Source organism: Danio rerio, chromosome 20, assembly GCF_049306965.1.
Source record: "Danio rerio strain Tuebingen ecotype United States chromosome 20, GRCz12tu, whole genome shotgun sequence".
In the NCBI taxonomy this organism is placed as follows: domain Eukaryota; kingdom Metazoa; phylum Chordata; class Actinopteri; order Cypriniformes; family Danionidae; genus Danio; species Danio rerio.
In genome coordinates, this window is record NC_133195.1 from 16,675,001 (window position 1) to 16,697,939 (window position 22,939).

Genomic DNA, 22,939 nt, shown 5'->3' on the forward strand with positions numbered 1-22,939 from the left:
ATATATTATATATATAAATATAAATATATATTGTCAGGGTTGGTGAGGGTAAATGGGTAAAAAGGAGCGAGGACTCAAGTGCAGGAAAATGGGGATTTTATTAAATAATAAAAATAAAACAAAATGCAAAATAAACTACCCCGAGGGGGAAAACATTAACAAAACAAATACATACACAAACAAACAGGACTGGGCAGACTGGCAAGGATGAGGACTGGAAACACGACAGGACTTCAAACAACTACATGTGTAGACGAACTGGCACAGGACAGCAAAAGTGAGGGGTATATAAACTGTAGAAAATTAACACACAAACAGGTGAACACAATTAACTAATAATGGGTTAACAAGGAGGGTGGGACAAGACAATAGAGCGCATGACACAGAGAGACAACACAAGCCATGCGCTCACTTAACAGGACAAGAACATGCAGCCAATGAGAGAACTCATTAACCGCATGTTCATGACAACAAACACAACACTGAAGCACACGACAAAAGCACGTGACCACAATGTAAACACCGAGCCACGTGCTTTGACAAAAGACGCAAGACATGAGCACACGATGAATGAAAACACTCACCGTGCGCTCACACACGCAGCATGCATGCTTCATCCCAGCGCCGACCAAAACCGAAACCAACAAGACTGAGACGCTGGGAATGAAACACCACGCTGCTGACAGATGAAAACACAAACACGAGTACAAGAGCGCACGCGTCTGAGGGACGCAGAGCGCGCGCGCGGCCGCGTCAAGCAGGAGCGCGCACACTCTGCATACACCCACGACGGCGCGCTCGCACACAGAGACAGACACAGGACCAGACATGAGTAGTGTCAGAGCTCTGCCACCAAAACAAGAATTTACAAGACCAAGGTGGCAGAACCCTGACAGCTATACAATATTATATTGTATGTGCCTACAAATCTGGAGCTAACATAATAAAATAACTTAGTATAATGGTCCAACAGTACAGCCAAATGTATATAGAAAAATATTAAATACAAATTTCAAAAAGAGAAAAAAATTAAGAGAAGCAAAAATGTACAAATTTTGCTGAAAGTTTGTAGGTTGTATTTTTTTGTGTGCAATATTTTGTTTGAATTTAATTGTATTATCTTTCAATTCTAAATGTGTTTGGTGACTAAAATATAATTTTAATAAATACACCTGTTTAATAAATACGTTTAATTTAAATGCTCTAAAATACATTGTCTATATTTACTGAGAAATGGATAAAAATATTCTTTTTTTAAATGGGGTGCACTCAACTATGCTGAGCACTTATATATTAATATAGCTGTATATTAAATCAGTCAGTATAAAAGCCAAATCTTGAACTAAACTAACAAAATAATTTAAGACCACAGTGCAATCATTAGTACAGCCCAATGAATGTTAAAGAAAATATCCAAAACCCTTTCAATAATGATTAAAAATCAAGATAACCATAAAAAGGTTTACATTTATTAATTTATTTGCAATACCTTACTTGTGTTCAAACCTCTTAAAATATTGTAGGTGTCAAGTTCTAATGGAAACAGTTTTCTTTAAATGCATGAAAGCAGTTTGACTATATTCACAGAGAAATAGATCAATTGTACATTTTTAAAGAGGACATACTCATTTACACACAAGCATTCAATATATGCCTCTATTTGGCACGTTGACACTTTAACACGCAGGCTTTCTTGCAAATTCCTAGAATCAAACCAGATAGACTAGAAACCCGGAGTCAGTGTGGTCAAATATTTCCCTTATCTGTTCCTCTGTTCCTCTTTTACTTTTATTTAGCTTCAAAGAAACATTCGCGAAGCCTTTGGAAACACCTGTGTGTGTGTGTGTGTGTGTGTGTGTGTGTGTGTGTGTGTGTGTGTGTGTGTGTGTGTGTGTGTGTGTGTGTGTGTGAGAGAAAGAGAGAGATAAACAGACAGATTTAGTTTCACTTGCTTTTCTTAGGCCCCATATATGTTGGTATCTCTCTAAATGAATGTTCTCACAAAGTGTGTGTGTGTGTCCAGGCTCTTTGAGTTTCAGGAAAAACTGTGAAGTTCCCATTCTCTCTTCTCTCTGTCTTTGTCTTTTTTTTTCTCCGGGGGTTTGTGTTTAATTGTTAGTCCAGCCGGCCGTTCTCTGTGTGTTTAGGATGGGAAGAAGATGTGGAGGTTTACTTAAGATAGCTGATCCAGAAAGCAGCGATAAGAGCTGAATATATGAGTTGAGCTGTGTTTGCTCAGCCTGGTTTCGTGTGTGGGTCAGTGAGAGAGAGAGAGAGAGATTATTTCATTTGACTCAGATTTTACTGAGAAAAGATGCTTTTAAACAAGGCTGACACTGTGTGTGTGTGTGTGTGTGTGTGTGTGTGTGTGTGTGTGTGTGTGTGTGTGTTTTGGTTGTTAACAAGGACAGAAATGTGTATAATGACATGGGTATGACCTTAGTATTACAACACTAAGGTGGTTTATGAGGACATGCCTTATGTCTTTGTAATTTAAAACACTTAAAATTATACTGAACTGAATCTTATTACAGGCAAAATGTTCAACATGTTCAATTTGAGGGTTGGGTTTAGGGGTAGAGCATATAAGAAGCTGTTTTTACTGTTTCTCTTTGTTAAGTCGAGACGTATGGAATACTGTCTCGGGTCCAAGCCGCAACTCATTTGAATTGAGAAAATATTCCTTTATGACCACTTTTTAGTCTTATAACACATTAAAGCAAATTTTATATAAAGATTTTGGTGTACACATCAGACCTGGGACATGCTGCATCACAGACACCAATTATTGAACAATTTATAAAGAATTACTCACTTTCTTTCAATCGAATATTAAGCATGAATATATATATATATGGGTGCTCCGGTTTTCCCCCTCAAGTCCAAAGACGTGGTACAAGTGAATTGGGTAAGCTAAATTGTCGGTAGTGTATGATGAATGAATGTGAATGGATGTTTTCCAGTGTTCATGATTTTCAAAAGTATAATAGTAAACGTAAATTATTACGTTTATTATTACGTAAAGTGTAAAGTTTATTATTACAACACAATCTCACGACAATTCGTAACTTTTTGATTTAGTGGCTAATTCGTATGAATTTGTACGAACTAATTCGTACAATTTAGTACGATTTGCTCATCCCCAATGACGATTGGGTTTAGGGGTGGGGTTAGATGCCACGCCTACTTTTTAAAATCGTACAATTTTGTAAAATTAGTCACTATACTGGCGAAACGTAAAATACTAACGTTTTCTTGTGAGATCAGGCTGATTATTACCATTTGTTGAGCCTCCCCATACAGTTTGATGACGCTTGGACCTGGAAGCTACTTCACATGATGTCACATGCCACAGCGGATACCTACATCCTTAGAAATATAGCAATATGAGTACATTTTGAATTTGTGAGGACTTTGTTTTGTCCCAATTAAGAAAATGTCACAAATCACACAGAATGATGTATATTGAAAATGTAAAAATGCAGATTTAGGGGTTGCATTTAGGAGTAGATTGCTATATCCATGATATTACCATAATGAAAGTGTCCAAATAAATAACTGCCATGGAATATATTTGTATGGTTATAACATATGGACCATTTTAATCATTTTGTTATAGTATTTCTAATTTTATTTCACAAGGTTTTACAGAATTCTCTGAAATTATCTACAATTATGGAAATACCACATATAATGGTATTTTAAAATACATGGTTTAAAATACAGTAAAACCATAGTTCATTTGCTTTGATTATTATTTGTATAAACCATGGAAGTGTCTATGGTATTTCCATCACTATAGTGTCCAAATATAGCATTTCCATGGAATATATTTGAATGCTAATAACAAATAGAACATTTCAGTCATTTTGTTATGGTATGTTGACTTTAAAGATTTGATTGACAGCTTGAATGTAATTTTTATTTCATTTGAAAAATTACCTAATGGTTGGCTTTGTCCATATTTGACCCAACATTGGAAAGATCAATGGAAAAACAACTGGTGACCTGGTGTCCTTAAAACAGACTAAAAATATTTAAATATTAGATGTTAGTTTTAATTTCATTTTACAAGACCTATACAAAATATCCATAATAATAACATCATGAAAGTGTACAAATAAAAAAAAAGGTTGTATGGTAATAACATATGGAACATTTCAGTCATTTTGTTATGGTATGTTGACTGAGAGATTTGATTGACAGCTTAAATGCAATTTTAATTTCATTAAAAAAATAATGCAATGGATGGGTCTGTTCATATTTGTCCCAACATTTGGAATGACCATTGGAAAAACAACTAGTGACACTCCTGTCAGAGAAGAACAGTACAATGAGGATACCATTTACCAAAAGTGAATTAAAAGACTATTGAAAATATATCTTGGCACATGTTATGCCCCTTTGTACTAATTGAGCATACAGACAACCTACTGTAAATAAAGTCTAAAATGATAAGGAATAATCCCTGTGTGTGTGTGTGTGTGTGTGTGTGTGTGTGTGTGTGTGTGTGTGTGTGTGTGTGAAATGAAAGAGGTTTTAGTTTGTTGTAAATGGCTTCATCATAAGGCCGGCCTGTGGGAAGTAATGAAAGGGAAAACCCCTCAGTTCACACGCATGCAGCCAAACTGCTGTACTTCTGCATCATATCAACAAACACACTCAGCGCTTGCCATTAATGCCAATTGGTTCACTATACAAGGCAAATAGCTGGATTAAACTAACCTTAACAGTGACCTTACTAAATGTCTTACTTCTACAATGAGCAGACATGTTGAATGAGGAAAGTTGTTGTTGTTTTCGCTCGGTTTTAATCTTCTCTACCTTCTGGATGACTCTGACTTCTTGCATAAAGTCAAACCACAAGAGCAGAAGTCTGGCAGATACAAACACACGCACAAATCAAAGTGGAAAATCCCATATAAATCTCCAGTCCTTAATTCTTGCCTGAACCCAAACACATCCACCCCCCCACACGCACATACACTCTCACTCCTCTTCCAATGAGGCTATGAGGAGCTCCCTTTTCGTCTGTTTAATGTCAATTCATTACTCAACTGATCAATCTTAAACTAAGCAGAAACAGATGAAAAATATCAACAGAATTTTACATTTTCTAATAGTTTACCATTGAAAGTGAATAACTAATATTGATAACTAATAACTAATTCTAGTGTGGATTCATTTTTAAGTTTCCTCATGCCTCATTTTCACTGAGTGATACTGTATATACTTATATATATAAATAAATGTTAATTACTATAGCTGCAGATCAATGATACTGCAAAAGCCTACTGTAACGTCTGGCAATTTTATAAAATAAAAATAAAATAAAACATTTATGAACACATACAGAAATTTACAGTCTCTGAAATGTTATCAATTACAAATAAAACTACCCAAAACTTACATTTAGGTCTTATTTGGGTTTATAAATTATACAAAACATATACAGTCAGTACAAACCTCTCATCTTTACTCTTCAGCAGCACATGTAATGTTAACCTCTTGTTAAAAAGTAATTCCGTCATTCTGTGTTCATAATAGTCCATAAGGTGATGATAATACTTTAACATGGCAGGTTTTTCATAATTTAGGTTGCTGAAAGTATCATTTACTCCTTTGATTTTCGGGCTGCTCCTTTGTTTTTTCGCACTTCACTCTCACGTTTGTCCATTTCTGAAAGGATCAGATTTCAGAAACACTTCAAAAATCATGCGCACATTGGTATTATTATAAACTAGACGTATGGCAAGCGCGCCCGTGCTCTCTAGACAAAGTGAAACCGATCACGCTTTAGACGGCCTCGTAAACAACAACAGGACACACAACAGATTCTACTCTTTTTCTGGGCTTTGTGGCTGTTCATCAAGACGATGACAAGGTTTGTTTGAGCTTGGGTCGACCATGGCTTGTTATTTTATTTATATATTATTACGGTGTTATGTCTTAGCGGTGTATTTTAAAAATAGTGCTTTCTTTGTTTTCATTCTTCTGGCTTGTGTACACACTAGTAATGTTTCTCTGTAAACTAAAAGCATTCTGTTGCGCATTTTGCCATGCCTTTTGGTATCCTTTTGTTGTGCAAGGTGCCCTTTGGAAAGGGTACACAAAAAGCTGTATGTACGGTAACTTTTTGGTACCTTTTGACAGTGGAAATGACCATAAAAGCATACCGACCCAAACACAGCTTAAATCCACCTAGAACGACCTGCCTGGTTTTAGAGTGGTTTTGTCCATTTGCAGCCTGGTCTGTGCTGGTCAGGCTGGGAGATGACCAGCTAAAATCACCTTGACCAGCCTAGCCAGCCAAAACCAACTATGTCCAGCTTAAACCAGGCTGATGAAGCTAGATTTAGCTGGTCATTTTCCAGCCTGACCAGCTAAGACCAGACTGCAAACCAGCCTGGAAATGGCCAAAACCCCTCTAAAACCAGGCTGGTCAACCAGCCAAAACCAGATAACTAACTTAGGCTGATAATAGCTTGGTCTTTTCAGCAGGGCTGTGCTTTTATAAGAGGCTACCATGACATAAGGTACCTAACAGAATATCCATGATATTACCATCCTGAATGTTCCCAAATTCAAGTTTTCCTTGGAATATATTTTTATGGCAATAACATAGGGAACTTTTCAGTCATTTTGTTATGGTATGTTGACTGGGAGATTTGATTGACAGCTTAGTTTCTCATAAGCTGCATCCATTTGAGATGTTGGAAAACCAAGCTAAACTCAGTGGTAGAGGCATTTCCTCAACAAACACCTGTGAGAGTTAAAGAAGGAGAACTTCCTCGCTCAAAAAAAAAAAAAAAAAAAAACTCCCTTTCTCCATCCACATCACCTCTTACAATGCTGTTTTCCAAACTCCAACTGAAACAGCCCTTGTTCGGCTCGCAGGGTTGTGCCTTTGTTTATATTTTGGCCATCTCCTAGCAACCGCTCTGTTTTTGCTTACAGATCCCCACCGCCTCAGGGCAGGGCGACCCACAGGCTGTTCCTCTATACGTCTCTCTCTCATTCTCTCTCTCTTTTTCTCTGTCCAACACATATGCTCTGCATTCATGTAAAAGGGCTGTACATGAAAAAAAAGAGAGTGAGAGAAAAAAAAAACGATAGCACATTTGGTTGCACGTGCAGGAAAAATGTGACGTTAAAAAGAAGAGATATAAAGAGTTTATGGTTGCAGGCTTTGCTGCATTTTTAGGTTATTTGCCAGGTTCAAATCCTTCAGGGCTCACATCGCTGGCAAAAGTTTGAGAATGAAACTCTCTCTCTCTCTCTCTCTTTCTCTCTCTACATTCACACAGAGCTCATTTCGGAGTTCAGCATGAGTCCAGTGGATTATGAAAACAATAGTGGTACTCATTTTGACATCCCAGTGCAGTCAGCATGGAGATGGATCCTTGAGTAAGCTGATTGATTTAATAATGAATCTATTGGAGGACAATAAAGTTATCTGTTCACTTCTTGAACTCTTCTTATCCCGAGGTCATTGGGTTTTTCCAGAGCTGCTCTCCATCTGTACTCCAGCGCTGCTCCATTGCTCTGATTTATTTAGTCTCTGTTACCAGCTTTTCAGTTCCAAGGACATTCACTACCCTCTCTCTTTTTAAAAAAGTTTTTCTATATTTAAATCTCAGCTTGAGTTAGCACGGCCATATGTGTAAATTTGTAGGCTTAAAATCTGATTGGACGTGCAGCGTTCTCATAGTTCTTGCTTTTGTAGGTTGCTATTTGAAGTTGTAGCTTCAAAATGGGGGATATTTAGAATTCTTTTTATTTGTGAGTAAAAAGTAATTAAAAATGTTGGCCATATATTAGGCAAGGCAAGGCAAGGCAAGTATATTTATATAGCACATTTCATACACAGTGGCAATTCAAAGTGCTTTACATAAACAAGAATAAAAGAAACAAGTAAAATAAAAATAAAAACAAATGATAAAAATGCGTAAAAACAAAACAAAACATAAAAACAGGTAAAATGTGATATAAAAGAATGAAGAAGAAGAGAAAAACATGATAGTGCAATCTGTCGGACGCAGCATAGTGCTCATTCAGTAAAGGCACAGCTAAACAGATGCGTTTTCAGTCTTGATTTGAATGTGCCTAATGTTGGAGCACATCTGATCATTTCTGGAAGCTGATTCAAGCAGCGAGGGGCGTAGTGCACTGTAAACCCTAATGCTGTAACTAATTAATTGAATTGAGTTCTATTAACTTAAATCATTAAAATTCGTTTATCTTAATTAACCTTTATGAGTATTTAGAACTTTTTCTTATTTTTGAGTTTGAAAAAATTTAATCTTTCAAGTAAGGTGAACAATTCTGCTGGGTTTAATTTATACAAAATGTCTCTTTAAAGTTTCATTAACTCAAAATCTGTCAGCCCAGTGATTTTGCGTCTGACGTCATCCAGGTTCACGTACGTGCTCATGCTTCATTCATTTTTTTCAAGATGGCGGATCGGTATCGCTTCACACTACAGTAAGTAAAATATTTACAAATCCAAGAAATATTAAATGTATGTTTTAATTAATATAATCACAGTAACAGTTCAATGTAATGTAGAGTTAATCAGGGTGCGTTTACATGTCGTACATTACAGAAAACATGTTTAGCCTCACTTGTTGCTAACTAACGTTAACATTACTGTTTAAAAAGTTAGGATCAGTGCAACGTTAGCGTTAGTTGTAATGTGTTAACTCTGAATTTTAACAGAGTGTGATAAAGACAAAAATATTTAAAATCGGCAGATTACATTTTTCAAAAAAAATTAAATCTTGGCGCGAGTATGCCTTTTCTCAGCCTGTGCTGAAGTTGTCATGGAGACGCGCGCTCACACAACCGCATGTCATGGCGCTGCACTGAACTCCATCCAGTATGTGAATGTGGTATTATCTTCGCGATCTGTAGGCACTTCGGAAACGAAAGGCGCAGGAAACGTAACGTTAATCATAACTCAAATGATCTCCGCCTAAACACTAAACGGTATTTTCTGATGACGCGCAAAAACGTAGTCTCAAAACTTAACTCTGTCACACGCAGCTTGTTGCTTGCTGATCCATGTATGAGGATAGCCTGACGGAGAACATTTAAGCTGCGCTCCTCACCTGAGCAGGTACAGAGCAAAGCTTCAATTTACACTACCACATTGAGGTTAAGTTGGTTTTATATTCATACATTCATTTAGTAACAACTTGTGATTCGCTCCATAAATTGTTTACCATGGTACTTTGTCTATTCGTTCTGAAATCACATGCAAGTATGACATGAAAACAATATTACACTAAATGCACTATTTTTTTTGACTGAACAATGTTGTACTTTGAAAGTCATTGGCTGCTAATATGATTTCACCATTAAGAATATGCAAAAATTACCTTTCTGAAATTATATTATTAAGGAGAAAGTCTGAATGTGTAAATATAAAACTAACTTTACCTCAATCACCAGCACTGATCAACACTTAATATTTCCTCGCGCTTAAGACGACATCTCTTCATATCAATGATTACCTGATTAATGCGATCAGTTAAATGAGTTTAAATGTCATTTAGGTCAAATGTATTTTAAAGGTATGATAAAAGTTTTTTTTTTTCAATCTATTTTTTAAAATGTTTACTCTGGAGAGAATATAAACAGCCTAAAAAACAAAGTATGCATATCTATAACACATTAATACAAAATTATGTTATTAAATAAAATAATAACAAAACAAAATATTTAAGACGCGGTAAACAAGACATAGTTTTCTGATGTGCAAATTTTGTAGCTTAAAATATATTTATATCTTAAAAATATAAATATTTTAGTATATATTTTTACATCATTAGACAATAAGGTAAGTTTTGTTATTTGTAGCTTTTAAAATCAGGCCTTAAATTTCTTTGTCGTCCTATTCTGTTTTAAAAATTTCAATACTGTTTAAATTAAATCTGTGTTCATCGAATCAAAGCAACTAACATGATAATCAGCTCTATTGCTAACCATTTTGGAGGTTAACGTTAGACATCATGCAACTGTACTACTCTCAGCTAAATGACACTGTGACTTTGTGTACATACAGAATTGAAGGTCGGGTGTTGCTGACTACAGATAGGTTCTTAAATGGAGGCATGTGAAAGGTGGGTAAAATATTTATTTTGAACTACTATGCCTGGCATATCCAGATAAAATAAATATTACAGTGTATTTATCAATGATACTTTTGCAGCAAGGAAAGTGAAACTTCAGCTAGACCTTGAGTTCAATTTACAACATGAAGATCCTGCTTTCAACATCTGATCAACACCTGATTTTCATCTGAGGTAAAAAATGGATAAGTAAATGAAACATAATAATAATATTAATACATTTTTTCTAGAATTGTATATTTTGTGGTGTGGGTTTGTTTTATGAAATTCTCTCTTGTTTCTTTTTGCTGTTTGCAGACTACCAACATGTTACAAATGAGAATTTTCCCCACAAATTCTTTGCACAACTGGACCACCACCTATTTCATTTCATGACAATTTTAAGGCAAACAGCATCCAAAACTGGCAAGACAGCAGATTCCCTGGCTAATCTTTTAAAGGTTTATGATGAGCAGGTATGTTTGGGGTCACGTGTTAAAGTATACATTAAAATATAATTTGATTTTTTTTTTTTTTTTTCATTTTTAAAAAATTGATTCTTGATTTTCAGGAACTGCATGATGTCAGTTCATGACGGACTACTCTTATCAGAGGTCTTTTGGTCTTGCTGCGTGAGCGTGACTTAAGATTCTTTAGGAACACCCTGGTAAGACTTCATTCATTCTTTTCACAATTAGGCATGTTTAATGAAAAGATGAAAGTTTTGAAAACTTTTACTTAATAACATATTTGTAATCACGAATAGTTGATGAATCATATAATATTGGCTCAGTCATTGTGATACTGTCCTTACATTAATATCCTTGAATTATATTTTTAGATTGATAATCCTGCTGACTGAAGATGCTTTATTGGCCCTGCATTCACTGAGGGTCTCTGTTGTCCTGAAGAATGAATTGGACACCACCCACAGCACACGTCCAGACCTTTCTTGTCTTGTATGGATTAATGTATGCTCTTCACATAATATATAGTAAAGGACTTTGAACTTGTGCAAAAAGTTTTGCTTGGCATGGATGATGGAAAATAAAAAGTCTCGTAGCATGGAAAGCTTAAAGAATGAGTTAATGTAGACCTTTTTTTTTTTACTTAATAAAGACTGTCTCTGGGGTAGTAACTTTAAAACATTTATTTACCTTTAATTGGTAAGTATGCATTTTATTATATATAGGGATAGTTTGTCCAAATGTAAAATTCTGTCATTTACTAACTCTTCACTTGTCCCAAACCTGCTTGAATTTCTTGCTTCTGTTGAACACAAAAGTTAAGTAAAGCTGACAACCTGTAACCACTGACTTTCTAATAGCAAAACAAATACTGTGGAAATCGGTGGTTACAGGTCTCAGCTTTTTTTTTTTTTTTTTTGGTCAAAAATAACCTTTTAATTGTTCAACAGAAGAAAGAAACTCAAACAGGTTTGGAATAAGTTAATGACAGAATCATAGTTCAACCAAGACTGAATATATATATATATATATATATATATATATATATATATATATATATATATATATATATATATATATATATATATATATAAAATCTGCTCTCCGTTAAACAGAAATTGGGGGAAAAAATAAATGCGAATAATTCTGACTTCAACGATATATATATATATATATATATATATATATATATATATATACAGTTTCTGTGTAGTTTACACTAAACGAGTCACTTCACAGAATGTGCACTTATTATTTTTTTAACGAATGCCTTAAGACTAAGTTTTACACTTATTAATGTATTATTAAATTTTATCAAACGTATAGTTGTTTTTTCTTGAGGCTCTTATGTCTGATATCATATTTACATTGTGGGTAATTTTTATTAATTTTAGAATAGTGTTCATTTTCAATCTCTTTATGTCTAATAGTTTTTATCGTTTTAAGACATTTGTAATTGTAGGAGACAAATTTGAAAGTACTGTTGGACATTTTTTCTTTAAAAATAAATGTCTAAAATGGTATTGTCTGTGTGTTTTAAATTACAGATTTATTTTGACAGATTTATGGGGTTTAAAGATTAAAATAATGGCTAATTTTATTTGTGAAACTGACGATGGAGAAGTTAATTTTAAAAAAATGCTATCAAAATGTATGAGCTGGGTGACTAAGTATGTAAAGGTGAGATAAATAATTAAAAATAAGTTAATTGCTATTAAAATGTATGAGCTGGGTGATTTAAGTATTTAAAGTTGAAAGAAATTAAAGCAATTAAGTTAATTCGTATTAAAATGTATGAGCTGGGTGACTAAGTATTTAAAGTTTGGAAAAATTAAAACAATTAAGTTAATTGCAATTAAAACGTATAAGCTGAGTAACTTGGGTATTTTAAGTTAGGTGAAGTGTCTTGCATGAGTACAACAAACTCAAAACTTAATGTTTCTGTTTACTTAAAATAGATAATTTCATAACTTAAAAAAATTGACGTAACTGATTACCTCAAATTTTTTGAGTTTTGTCAACTTATTCGGGATTACAGTGTGGCTAAAAGCTGATTCACCCTGCTTTGACTGAACTCTTGGAACTTCTAGTTTATATGATCCTAAAGATCTGAGTGATCTGTTAGGTTTGTATTCAGTGAGCATATCTGTGATGTATTTAGGTCCTAGGCCATTTAGTGATTTATAGACTAGTAATAATACTTTAAAATCTATAAATTGAATCTATTAATTAAAACAGATTATTTCAACCAGGGCTGCGTTTCCCAAAACCATCGTTAGCCAACTAAGGTCGCAAGTTCCGTTGTTACAAGCATAGTTTGTTGATTTGCCGTTTCCCAAATTAATCGCTCCAACGAACATTTGCAAACTTCGTTGCAAACTTGAGCACTCACAACTACAGCTCTGGAGCTGTCGTTCGAAACATAGTTCCTGGCTGTGTTCTATTGCCAGTTATCCCCTTATGCCCTATTCACTTAGAACATTCTCACATTCGAAGTTGAAATTATTTAAAATATAAAAGCATTAAGGTCATCTCCCTTAGGTGTAATTTGCTTTCAATCTATTTTTACAGTTTAGTTTTAGCAATCTTTATGTTTACAATTGTGTTCCCTTGACAGTGCACTTTGAAAACATTAATGTAATTTTGAACACAGCCTCAAGCGAAAGCTATATGTGACCTATTATTTAAAAGTGGAATTTATGTTACATCTCCAAAAGCTTGTAAAAATAAAAAGCATGCGTTAATTTTTATTTTATTTTATTTTATTTATTTATTTTTTTATATATAGTAGGTTATTTATGAAGTATCTGTACTGTATATGACATGGGCCTGCTGGTTAGAACTTTCTGCTGTGGTTTACAAGTCAAATTGTAAAAGTAGACTTTTCTAAAAAACAAATAAACAATTCCCTACTTAATAATAAAAATAAAAATAAATTAATAATAATAATAATCTTAAAATGTGAATTTTCATTTCAATAATAAAAACAATAAGTATCATCATCATCATCATCCTCATGATCATCATTAGTATTATTAATATTATTATTAAATTAGGATTTTTTTTCATTTCCTAATATGTAAATATAAATATGGAAAGTGAGTGCCTGTTTTTACCAAGACTAATATTGGATTTTTTTTTAAATGTGTGTGCGTGTAAAACAATATAATTTGTGCAAAGAAATGATGGGGTTCTTCTGTAAAGAAGTAGTTCTTCCGCCCTGTTTAGAGCGTCATTATGGGCGTTTTACGCTGTAAGCGATGGATTTGCGATAGAGAAACTACGTGTATTGGGAAACACTCGTCACTACATCGTTCTTTTTCTCAATGATGCATCGTACTAAGATAGTTCAGCATGGGTTACGTCGTTGTTTGGGAAACGCACCCCAGAAGAGTTCAGCAAACATCCAATAAGTAGTCCGATATGACCTATTTTCTTTTAATGAGTCCACAAGAATTTCTCACCATTATGTTAGATTTTGACTCTTCTAAAGCATAAAACACCTGAATACATTTGCAGATATTTAGAAAAACATGCTAAGTGAACATTATTGTTTATCTGAAAAACAATGCTGAAGTCAGTTGTTCTGCTTTGAAAATGTGTGTTACTTGTCTTTATTTTGGTCCCTTTAACCTGCCAAATGTCAGTTTAGCCAGTTATATGCCAGCATACCGAGCTGCCTTGGTGGAAAACCGCATATTTTACTCAGTCTGTCAAAATGGCTCTTCAAGTATGCATCTGCTACTGAAAAGTAACCTCCGGTGGACAGTAACAGCCTCAAAATGAGACACAGTTCCATTTCGTATGTTTTTTTTTTTTATTATCAAGATCTGAGGTAAACTATCTGCTGCTCAGTAGTATGGCAATGAATGTAATGTAAACTGTCATTTTAAACTCGCATTATTAGCATTTAACACTAAATAAAGCACATGAGGTGTACCTGAGGTGATAATTGTCAGTTTTCTGTTGTTCAGCTGCAAGAAATAGAAACGGTTTCTAAAATATACATTTCAGGTGTTGGTTAGGACAAAAGCTCAGCCTTTAGGCTTAACAGTCAGACACACAACTGCTGGTGTCACCAATCTGGCAACCTGCACTAGCGTTTGTTTCAATCCAGGTGTGCAATACTTAGTTCAACCACTGGTCTAACCTACATAGTGCACCTTTAAGTTGTTTCCAATCTAAACTAGTTTCTTTATTCTGTTGAAAACAAAAAAAGATGGATCTACAGGACTTTTGGCACACACTGACTTCCATACAGAAAAAATTAACAATTAATTAAAATATGGAGGTCAATTTTCCTCAGCTCTCTGGTTACCAATCAATTCATTCATTCATTCATTCATTCATTCATTCATTCATTCATTCATTCATTCATTCATTCTTTCATTCATTCAATTAGGTCATAACCATTAAACAAATTTCTGTCTAACCAAAACCAGTACACAAAAACACATACCGTTGCAATCAGAATTTTTAAAGCCCTTTAGATTTTTATATTTCTTTTTTAAATATTTCCCAAATTATGTTTAACAGATTTAGAAAACTTTCACAGTATGTCTGATAAGTTTTTTCTTCTGCAGAAAGTTTTATTTGTTTTATTTTGGCTAGAACAAAAGCAGTTTTTAATTTTTTACGCAACATTTTAGGGTCAAAATTATTAGCCTCTTTAAGCTATAATTTTTTTTGATTGTCTACATAACAAACCATCGTTATACAATAACTTGCCTAATTACTCTAACCTGCCTAGTTAACCTAGTTACGCCTTTAAATGTCACTTTAAGCTGTACAGAAGTGTCTTGAAAAATATCTAGCAAAATATTATTTACTGTCATCATGGCAAAGATAAAATAAATATATTATTAGAAATGAGTTATTAAAACTGTTATGTTTAGTAATGTGTTAAAAAATCTCTCCGTTAAACAGAAATTGAGGAAAAAAATAAACAGCGAGGCTACTAATTCAGAGGGGCTAATAATTCTGATTGCAACTTTGACAATCAAAAACACATAGACCATTTTACAACCTCAAATGGGACAAAGTGAAGAATCAGATCTAAAGATGCAATAGAGTAAAATAAGGAACTACATCAATACATTTATATTCTCTTTTTCGACTTTCTAAAAGGCTGAACTGACCCAGCCTATGTTTTGGAACAGCCGATTAATCTGGCAACACTGTTTTGGAACACAGCAGAGATAGTTAAGCAGATAAAGACAAGCCTGAACTAGAAACACAAACCATTTACAAAAAAAAAAAAAAATAAATAAAAAATAATAAAAATTTGATTTGATAGTAGCAAGGAAAACTTGTGAACTGTATTGCAAAAAGGAGGAGGATAAACAAACACTTTAACCTTTACTCTGCATTTTCTGTCAAGTCTGTCTTTTGAATATAATTTGCATACACAGAGCTGGGCTTTTAAGCAAATGCGCGCAGGCCTAGTCAACTGTGGAGATCTCCGAATGAAAGAAAGCTCCGGTGAAGCTAACAGAAAGAGCCTAAGGAAAGAGACGCACCAGCAAATCTCTAAAGAATGAAAATGAGATGTTGATGTTTGAATTAGCAACAAGATTTCTAAATACAAACTAGCCACTGTGCTAATGTCAAGTACTCGCTCAAAACAAAAGATGAGAAATCCCGACAAGAGTGCAAACAGTTCGTTGAAAGATAAACCCTTACTGTGAAGAACTGTGTGCAAATAAACATGAAAGCAGGTCTTTTAAACCCCAAATCCTTTGGTTTTTTCCACAGTTACAGCAAATGTTCTTTCCTCCACGCGTCCATCTTTCCTCTGTCTGGTTTATAGTGCTGTCTGCATTCTCTGGGTTTAACACTGCAAACACTAATACCTCCAAAATATTTTCCATTTTAACATGGAGTGTATTGACACGCTTCTGCTGCTTCTCTCAGCGTTTTTACTGTTGTTTTTTTTTTTTTTAAGAGACATCAAAAACTACTGCTGTTCAGAGTGTGCTGTGGCTTTTCTGAGGCTTTACTCAGGATGACCTTGAGTTTTTAAGTAAAACCAAGACACAATCTCTGGTAATAGTTATTATAAAATTTGCACAACATTGAAATCTATGTATATGTATGTACATTATATATAACGTATAACAAACAATGAGTGTAAATATTCAAACCTCCATACATACATCTCATTATGATGAAAGTAGCTGAAAAGTATCTGGTTGACTTTGAAATTTGCATACAATAGACATTTTACTATCACAATAGGCCACCGGAGAATATTAGCTGCATCTAGTATGTGAGCATTTGATTAAGTTGCAACCAATGTTTTGTTTAGAGCTCTGAATTTCATCTACAATGTCTGAAATGTAATATGAAGCTTAACTGCAACTAAATGAAACTAAAACATCATTGATGTGTTGACAGGTCTCTGCCATGCTGCCATTTCTGCTGAAAGGAAGGGAAAAGAAAAAAATAATTAAAAGAAATAAAGAGGAAGAAGAATAAAAAGATACGAACAAACATACATATGTACATATATTTGTGGGTATTTTTGTTGCTACGGAAAAAAGCACATGAATAAAACTACAGATGACATTTCTTCCATATTTAATAGAAAGCCATTTAGAGAATTAAATAATGTATAATACCAAAAATAGGCTATCTTTTCAGATATGTTAGTTCATTTTAGACAACATAATGTCCCATAAATAAGAGCACCAATGATGAAAATCCTCTTTTCAAAGCTGTTTGGACAGAACAGGTGAAGGTATAGTGTGTCTACAGTAATACTGGTGTAATCTTGAAAAAGGGGTCAAAAGGTGCCCTTTAAATTAACTAATAAAAAAAAAACATTTATAAAAAATAAAATAAAATTGATACCACCTATGGCAAATTAAGACCATATCTAAATTTGTAGATAATATGTAAAATGTCTCATGAAAACTCACTGGCTTGACATCCATATTCTAAATCATGTCATTTAAACTGTAAAGAGGAATAAAATTAAGTTTTGGGGTAGGATTTTGGTTTCTATGTTGATTGTATCAAAGCTAGTAAACACCAGACAAACAAAAGAATGTTTCCATTTTAGTGTGTGTGTGTGAGAAGCCTGAGAGAATAATATGATCTGGAATAAAAGCAGCATGTCTGTCTGTGGCCTTTATTCTAAATCCACCATTTAGGCTCAAGACCTGAGACCTACAGGAGAGATAAGCTGAAACATATGTGTGTGTGCGGGCACTTTTGACTGGAGGGGGAATGGGGCTAAAATTGGTGGGTGGCATAAAAATGATTTTCCTTTTGTCCTCCCTTCACCTCTCAATTTGCACTCACTCACACACACACACACACACACACACACACACATGCTCTATATACTAGTAGGTATGCATATATTATATGCAGGTCATACTAGCAACATCTGATAATGTGAATATACATATAAGTCCAATACTGAATATTTATAAACCAGTCATTCATTCATGTGTGAAGTTAATTACCACACGCGGGCTGAAGTTCACATTGACAAATAGACGTATCGCTTACATTGTTACCCTGGGGTCCTCTAATGTCGCAGACAGCTGATGTTTGGGTACAGCTCCAGCATGTGGTTTACGGTTACCACAAAAATACCTTTCCACTCTCTTGCTCAAGACCTCTGACCCCTGTTACACTGCAGCAGAGACAGGCAGAGGTGAGGGGTAAGAAAGAGAGCGCAGAAGAAGAAGAAAAAAGCATGTGCTGAAAGCTAAGCCAAGCCAATGATGTACTGTTAGCTCCAGGCTAGCAAACCGGATCATGATTACATGGAAGAAGGGATTAGGGAAATCTGAACAAACCTTAAGTCAGCCTGTTTTATTTATACCTAGTACCAGGGTGGACTGTTTTTTTGCCTTCTAAACAGCACGTTCTGACTCCCAACTCATCACATATTGTCCGTTGATCAAGACCCCTTTTTGTCACTTTTGTAACATCCAGCATCGTTTTATGACCTGCGGGAATTTTGCTTGTTCGCATTATACTTCCCAATAATTCATATATGTTTGTAAAATGCAATCCTTTTATAAACGTGCACTCTCAGAAATATTTTTGAGCAACTAACCCCACATATACCCTAATCCTATCCACTTCTGAACAACGTAAATAAGCAGCAGGCAAATGTCATGTTTATTTATTGCAACATAGTCTTTTTTGTTATAATAACTGAAAATGATTCATATCCCGTTTGTAGATATCCAATAAGATGTATTTAATGTAATTGCTCATGAGATAAAGGGAGTTTATAGCATTTGATGTATTGATTACGAGACACAGAGGGAGCCAAATGCATTTGATGAGACACAGAGAGCCAATAGCATTTGATTTATCGATTACGAGACACAAAATAAACCAAAAACATTTGATGCTTTGATCATGAGACACAGAGGGAGCCAATAGCATTTGATGTATCATTACGAGACAAAGAGAGTCAATAGCATTTGACATTATTGAACACGAGACACAGAGGGAGCCAATAGCATTTAACATTATTGATCACGAGACACAGAGGGAGCCAATAGCATTTGATGTAGCGATTACGAGACACTGAGGGAGCCAATAGTATTTGACATTATTGATCACGAGACACAGAGGGAGCCAATAGCATTTGATGTATCAATTATGAGACAAAGAGAGAGCCAATAATATTTTATGTATCAATGAAACACAGAGGGAACCAATAGCATATTATGTATTAATTACGAGATACAGAAGAAGCCAACAGCATTTGATGCATCGATTATGAGACACAGAGGGAGTCAATAGCATTTGACGTATTGATTATGAGACACAGAGAGCCGAAAGAATTTGACATGTTTAGTCATGTAACACAGAGGGAGCCAATAGCATTCCACACACTGATCATAAGACACATAAATAAATATTTGAAATTGTGATAGACAACATCTAAGCTGTACAGCGAATGGAGATCACATCAATTCCTCCTAAAATATCTTGCAATGCCTTGTAAGACTTGCAATATTCATATTTTTGAAATAACTAGCAACTGTTATATTCATTGTTCTATATTGACAAATGGTTAGATTTAGTACTAGCCGAGTTACGTGCTCATTGTAGCAGAAAGTCGAGGTTCAACGAAGTTGAGGGTCCAAATGCAAAGACATTATTAACTAAAACACAGATAAACAGTCTAAATAGGAGCAAATAGTATCTTAGGGGCAATTCACAAGAGTAGTCATGGTCACAGGTAAAGAGATTGGTACAGGCAGCAAACAGCATAAACAATAAACAAGGCAAAGGGCACAGCAAGGCATAGAATTACAACAAACAAGACTCAGCAATTTGTTTAAGAATGTGAGGTGTAAATATAGTCCAACTCATCAGCATTCAGGAGCTACAGTTGTAAGCAGTCAGGGGGCAACCAGTTTTCAGAAATCTGAAAATGGTGTGTGAGTGAAGTGCCAGATGGGAAATGTAGTGCAGTTCGGTGGCAGAATTGTAGTTCGGTCATTTAATAGTTCCCCTTTGGCTTAGTCTCTTTATTCATTAGGGGTCGCCACAGTGGAATGAACCAGCAACTTATCCAGCATATATTTTACACAGCGTATGCACTTTCAGCTCCAACCCAGTACTGGGAAACATTCATACACTTTCCAATCACAAACAAACACTACGGCCAATTTAGTTTATTCAGTTTTCTGTCTTTGGACTGTGGGGGAAACAGAAGCACCCGGAGGAAACCCACGGCGCGAACACGGGGAGAACATGCAAACTCCATACAAAAATGCCAACTGGCTCAGCCGGGACTCGAACCAGCGACTTTCTTGTTGTGAGGAGACACTGCTAACTACTGAGCCACTCTTAAAATGTCTTCAAAGTGTAATGTAAATAAAATAGTTTTGACTGTGTAGCTTTAAAAACTCACACTGCAATAATGAAAAATATTACCCAAAATATAATTTAATTATAATGATAAAATTGCTGATGCCTTTTGGTTCAGCATAATAATGCCAAATATTTGTCATTTAAAGCAATGGAGGACTATGGGCAATGTAAAACGACACCTGAAAGCTACCCCGAGCATCAATATGTAATGAGTTGAGAGTGGGAATGTGGCGTTCATTCTTTAAGATGCATATCAAGGTTGATCAATTAGCAGCTTTAGCCCCAGGGTTAATTTGATCTGGGCCTTCTAGTAGCCTAGTGTGCCCGAAAACATAATCATCATTATCAGCAGTAGGAGAGTAAAGCCATCCTGCTCACTCTCAATCAATCAGCTAAATGCACTTGATGTGTGCTTTTTAAAAGGCATTGAGGCGATTAGCATAAAACCTACTTTTAATGATTTCTCTCTCTGTTATCCCAATCTGTCAAAGTCAGACGTTGGTAAAAGAAACTATTAATGTTCCACAAGCTTTATTATGTGCTTGACCACTGTTGGTCTTCCTGGAAAAGCCGTGTTTCTGCAGGAGAGAAATCTGCTGGGAAGTCGAGCTGATTGTAATTCTGTGCAACCCGTGACTCAGAAACTTCACATTTTGCTCTTCAGAATGTAACAGATCAGGTTTCTAGTGTAAGTGAAGGACACATGAGATGAGTATTCCTGTGGCACAATGCAAAATGTTCATTACTACACACAATATTACAATATTATTATTACATTTTAGTAAGTAAAATAGCTTTCACTGAAACTGTTTGACATCAAAGTTTTGTGTGTTGGCTTGGTGGTAAAGTGCTATTTCGGGATGAAAAGGTAGTTCATGTCAGCTCAGGTCCTGATTTACAAAATTTGCCATGAAGTCAAGAAGTGAAATGCTAATTTTACTGCTTTCCCAATATTATTCCAAATATCTTATTTTTGTGTTGAACAGAAGAAAGAAATTCAAAAGGATCAGAGATACTTGAAGGTAAATTGTGAGTAAATTTCATTGTTAGGTGAACTATTCGTTTAAGCTCTAATGTACAGAACTTGCCAATTAAAATCCATATCTCTGCTCTACGGGATCATATTTTGAGTGCTTCTTTTCTTCTAGCCAACAAAGACAAAATAAGTCAGTTGTGAACTTTCAAAGGACACAAATGTGCAAATTTACTTTGGTTTTGGGGCCCTTTTGTAACAGTATGATGTCTGAACCCGCTCTGTTGAATCTGAGCCTGGAGATTGAACCGCGTCCTCTGAAGTTGGCCAGATCTCTGCAATCAATTACAGGCTCGTTGGCTGACAGACCTCGTTCCCCTCTCAAAACATCATCAAAGCCAACATTGGAGGATGGATGGAGTCTCTCGAGTGTCACTAGAACAGATTTGCAAAACATGAATATCTGCTGAGAACAGGCCATGTATACTGTTTTAATATGCTGGGTTGTTTTAAATCACTTGAAAAAAAAAGACATTTGCTGTTTGTTCAAATGACTTATTTAAACCAAGTTATTAGGTTTTTGAGGAGACAACATGATTGTCTTATGTTTAGTCCATTAAAATTTATATAAATTATTAAGTGAACCGAACTCCTTCATGTTTTCCCAACACAAATCGATTTTTTTGAAGCCAAAATTTTTTATTGGGTTAAATATAGACAGACCAAAAGAACGATTGTCTCATTCACCCATCTCCCCCGATGGCCCACACTCATATTACACTCGGGCTGAACAAGCATTTCGTGCAAATCACAAAAGTCAGAAAATCTGAACTTCAGCGGACATTTGTGCCGCATCAACCAATCAGGAGCTTGCTCTTGTGGGGGTGTAATTATGACGTAGCAACTGTTGTTGGTGTCCCAGAGGAAAATCCTCCTGCACACACCGACTACAATTCATCAGACTGGGCTCGGCTTAGTCAGAACACAGCTAAATGCTTCCATCATCCAGGTTAAGTTTCTGGCGGAGTTTATGAGCTCACTGAACTGGGTGCACCTCTGAAAGGATCTAATGGACTCAAACATTGCACCAAACGAATCAATGCTGTTTTTCAGCCTTCTTAAAGCACACAAACACAGTTATTTTCTTAATAAAATCAATGTTAGCCATTTAGCAACGAAACTAGAATCACCAGGCAGACAGAAGCCCTGCCCATCACACGAATCTAAGTCTCTTGTGAAGTAAATTTGACGTGCGAATAAAGCGAGTAAACTAAAATGTGCACGCATCTATTTACATGCGAATAGTGCAATTTATCCACACATTCTGCTTCTGGTGTGAACAGCATTGGAAGCGCCCTTACTCAGCACAGTGGAAATTTCTTTCTATCATTATATAGTTTTAGTCGTTTGGAATGCAGTGAAACACACAGTCAAATATTTTGCCGAACAGATCAGGCACTTCTTTACGCTCATAAACAATCAAAGTCCTCGTGCTGCAAGAATTAGGAGGTTTGCTAAAGGTGCAGCTGACT

At 35.2% G+C, this 22,939-nt stretch overlaps 1 long non-coding RNA gene across 2 annotated transcripts; it reads left to right on the plus strand.

Moving 5' to 3' along the window:
• The first annotated feature begins 8,439 nt into the window (after positions 1-8,439).
• Positions 8,440-11,433, plus strand: LOC137488725 (uncharacterized). Of its 2 annotated transcripts, none has more exons than XR_012395758.1 (6): positions 8,440-8,484; positions 10,067-10,124; positions 10,214-10,307; positions 10,431-10,588; positions 10,684-10,779; positions 10,954-11,433. It is a non-coding gene; the product is annotated as an uncharacterized lncRNA (long non-coding RNA). The 2 variants fall into 2 exon arrangements; XR_011007903.2 differs by lacking the exon at positions 8,440-8,484 and adding an exon at positions 8,831-9,118.
• The last annotated feature ends 11,506 nt before the right edge of the window (positions 11,434-22,939 follow it).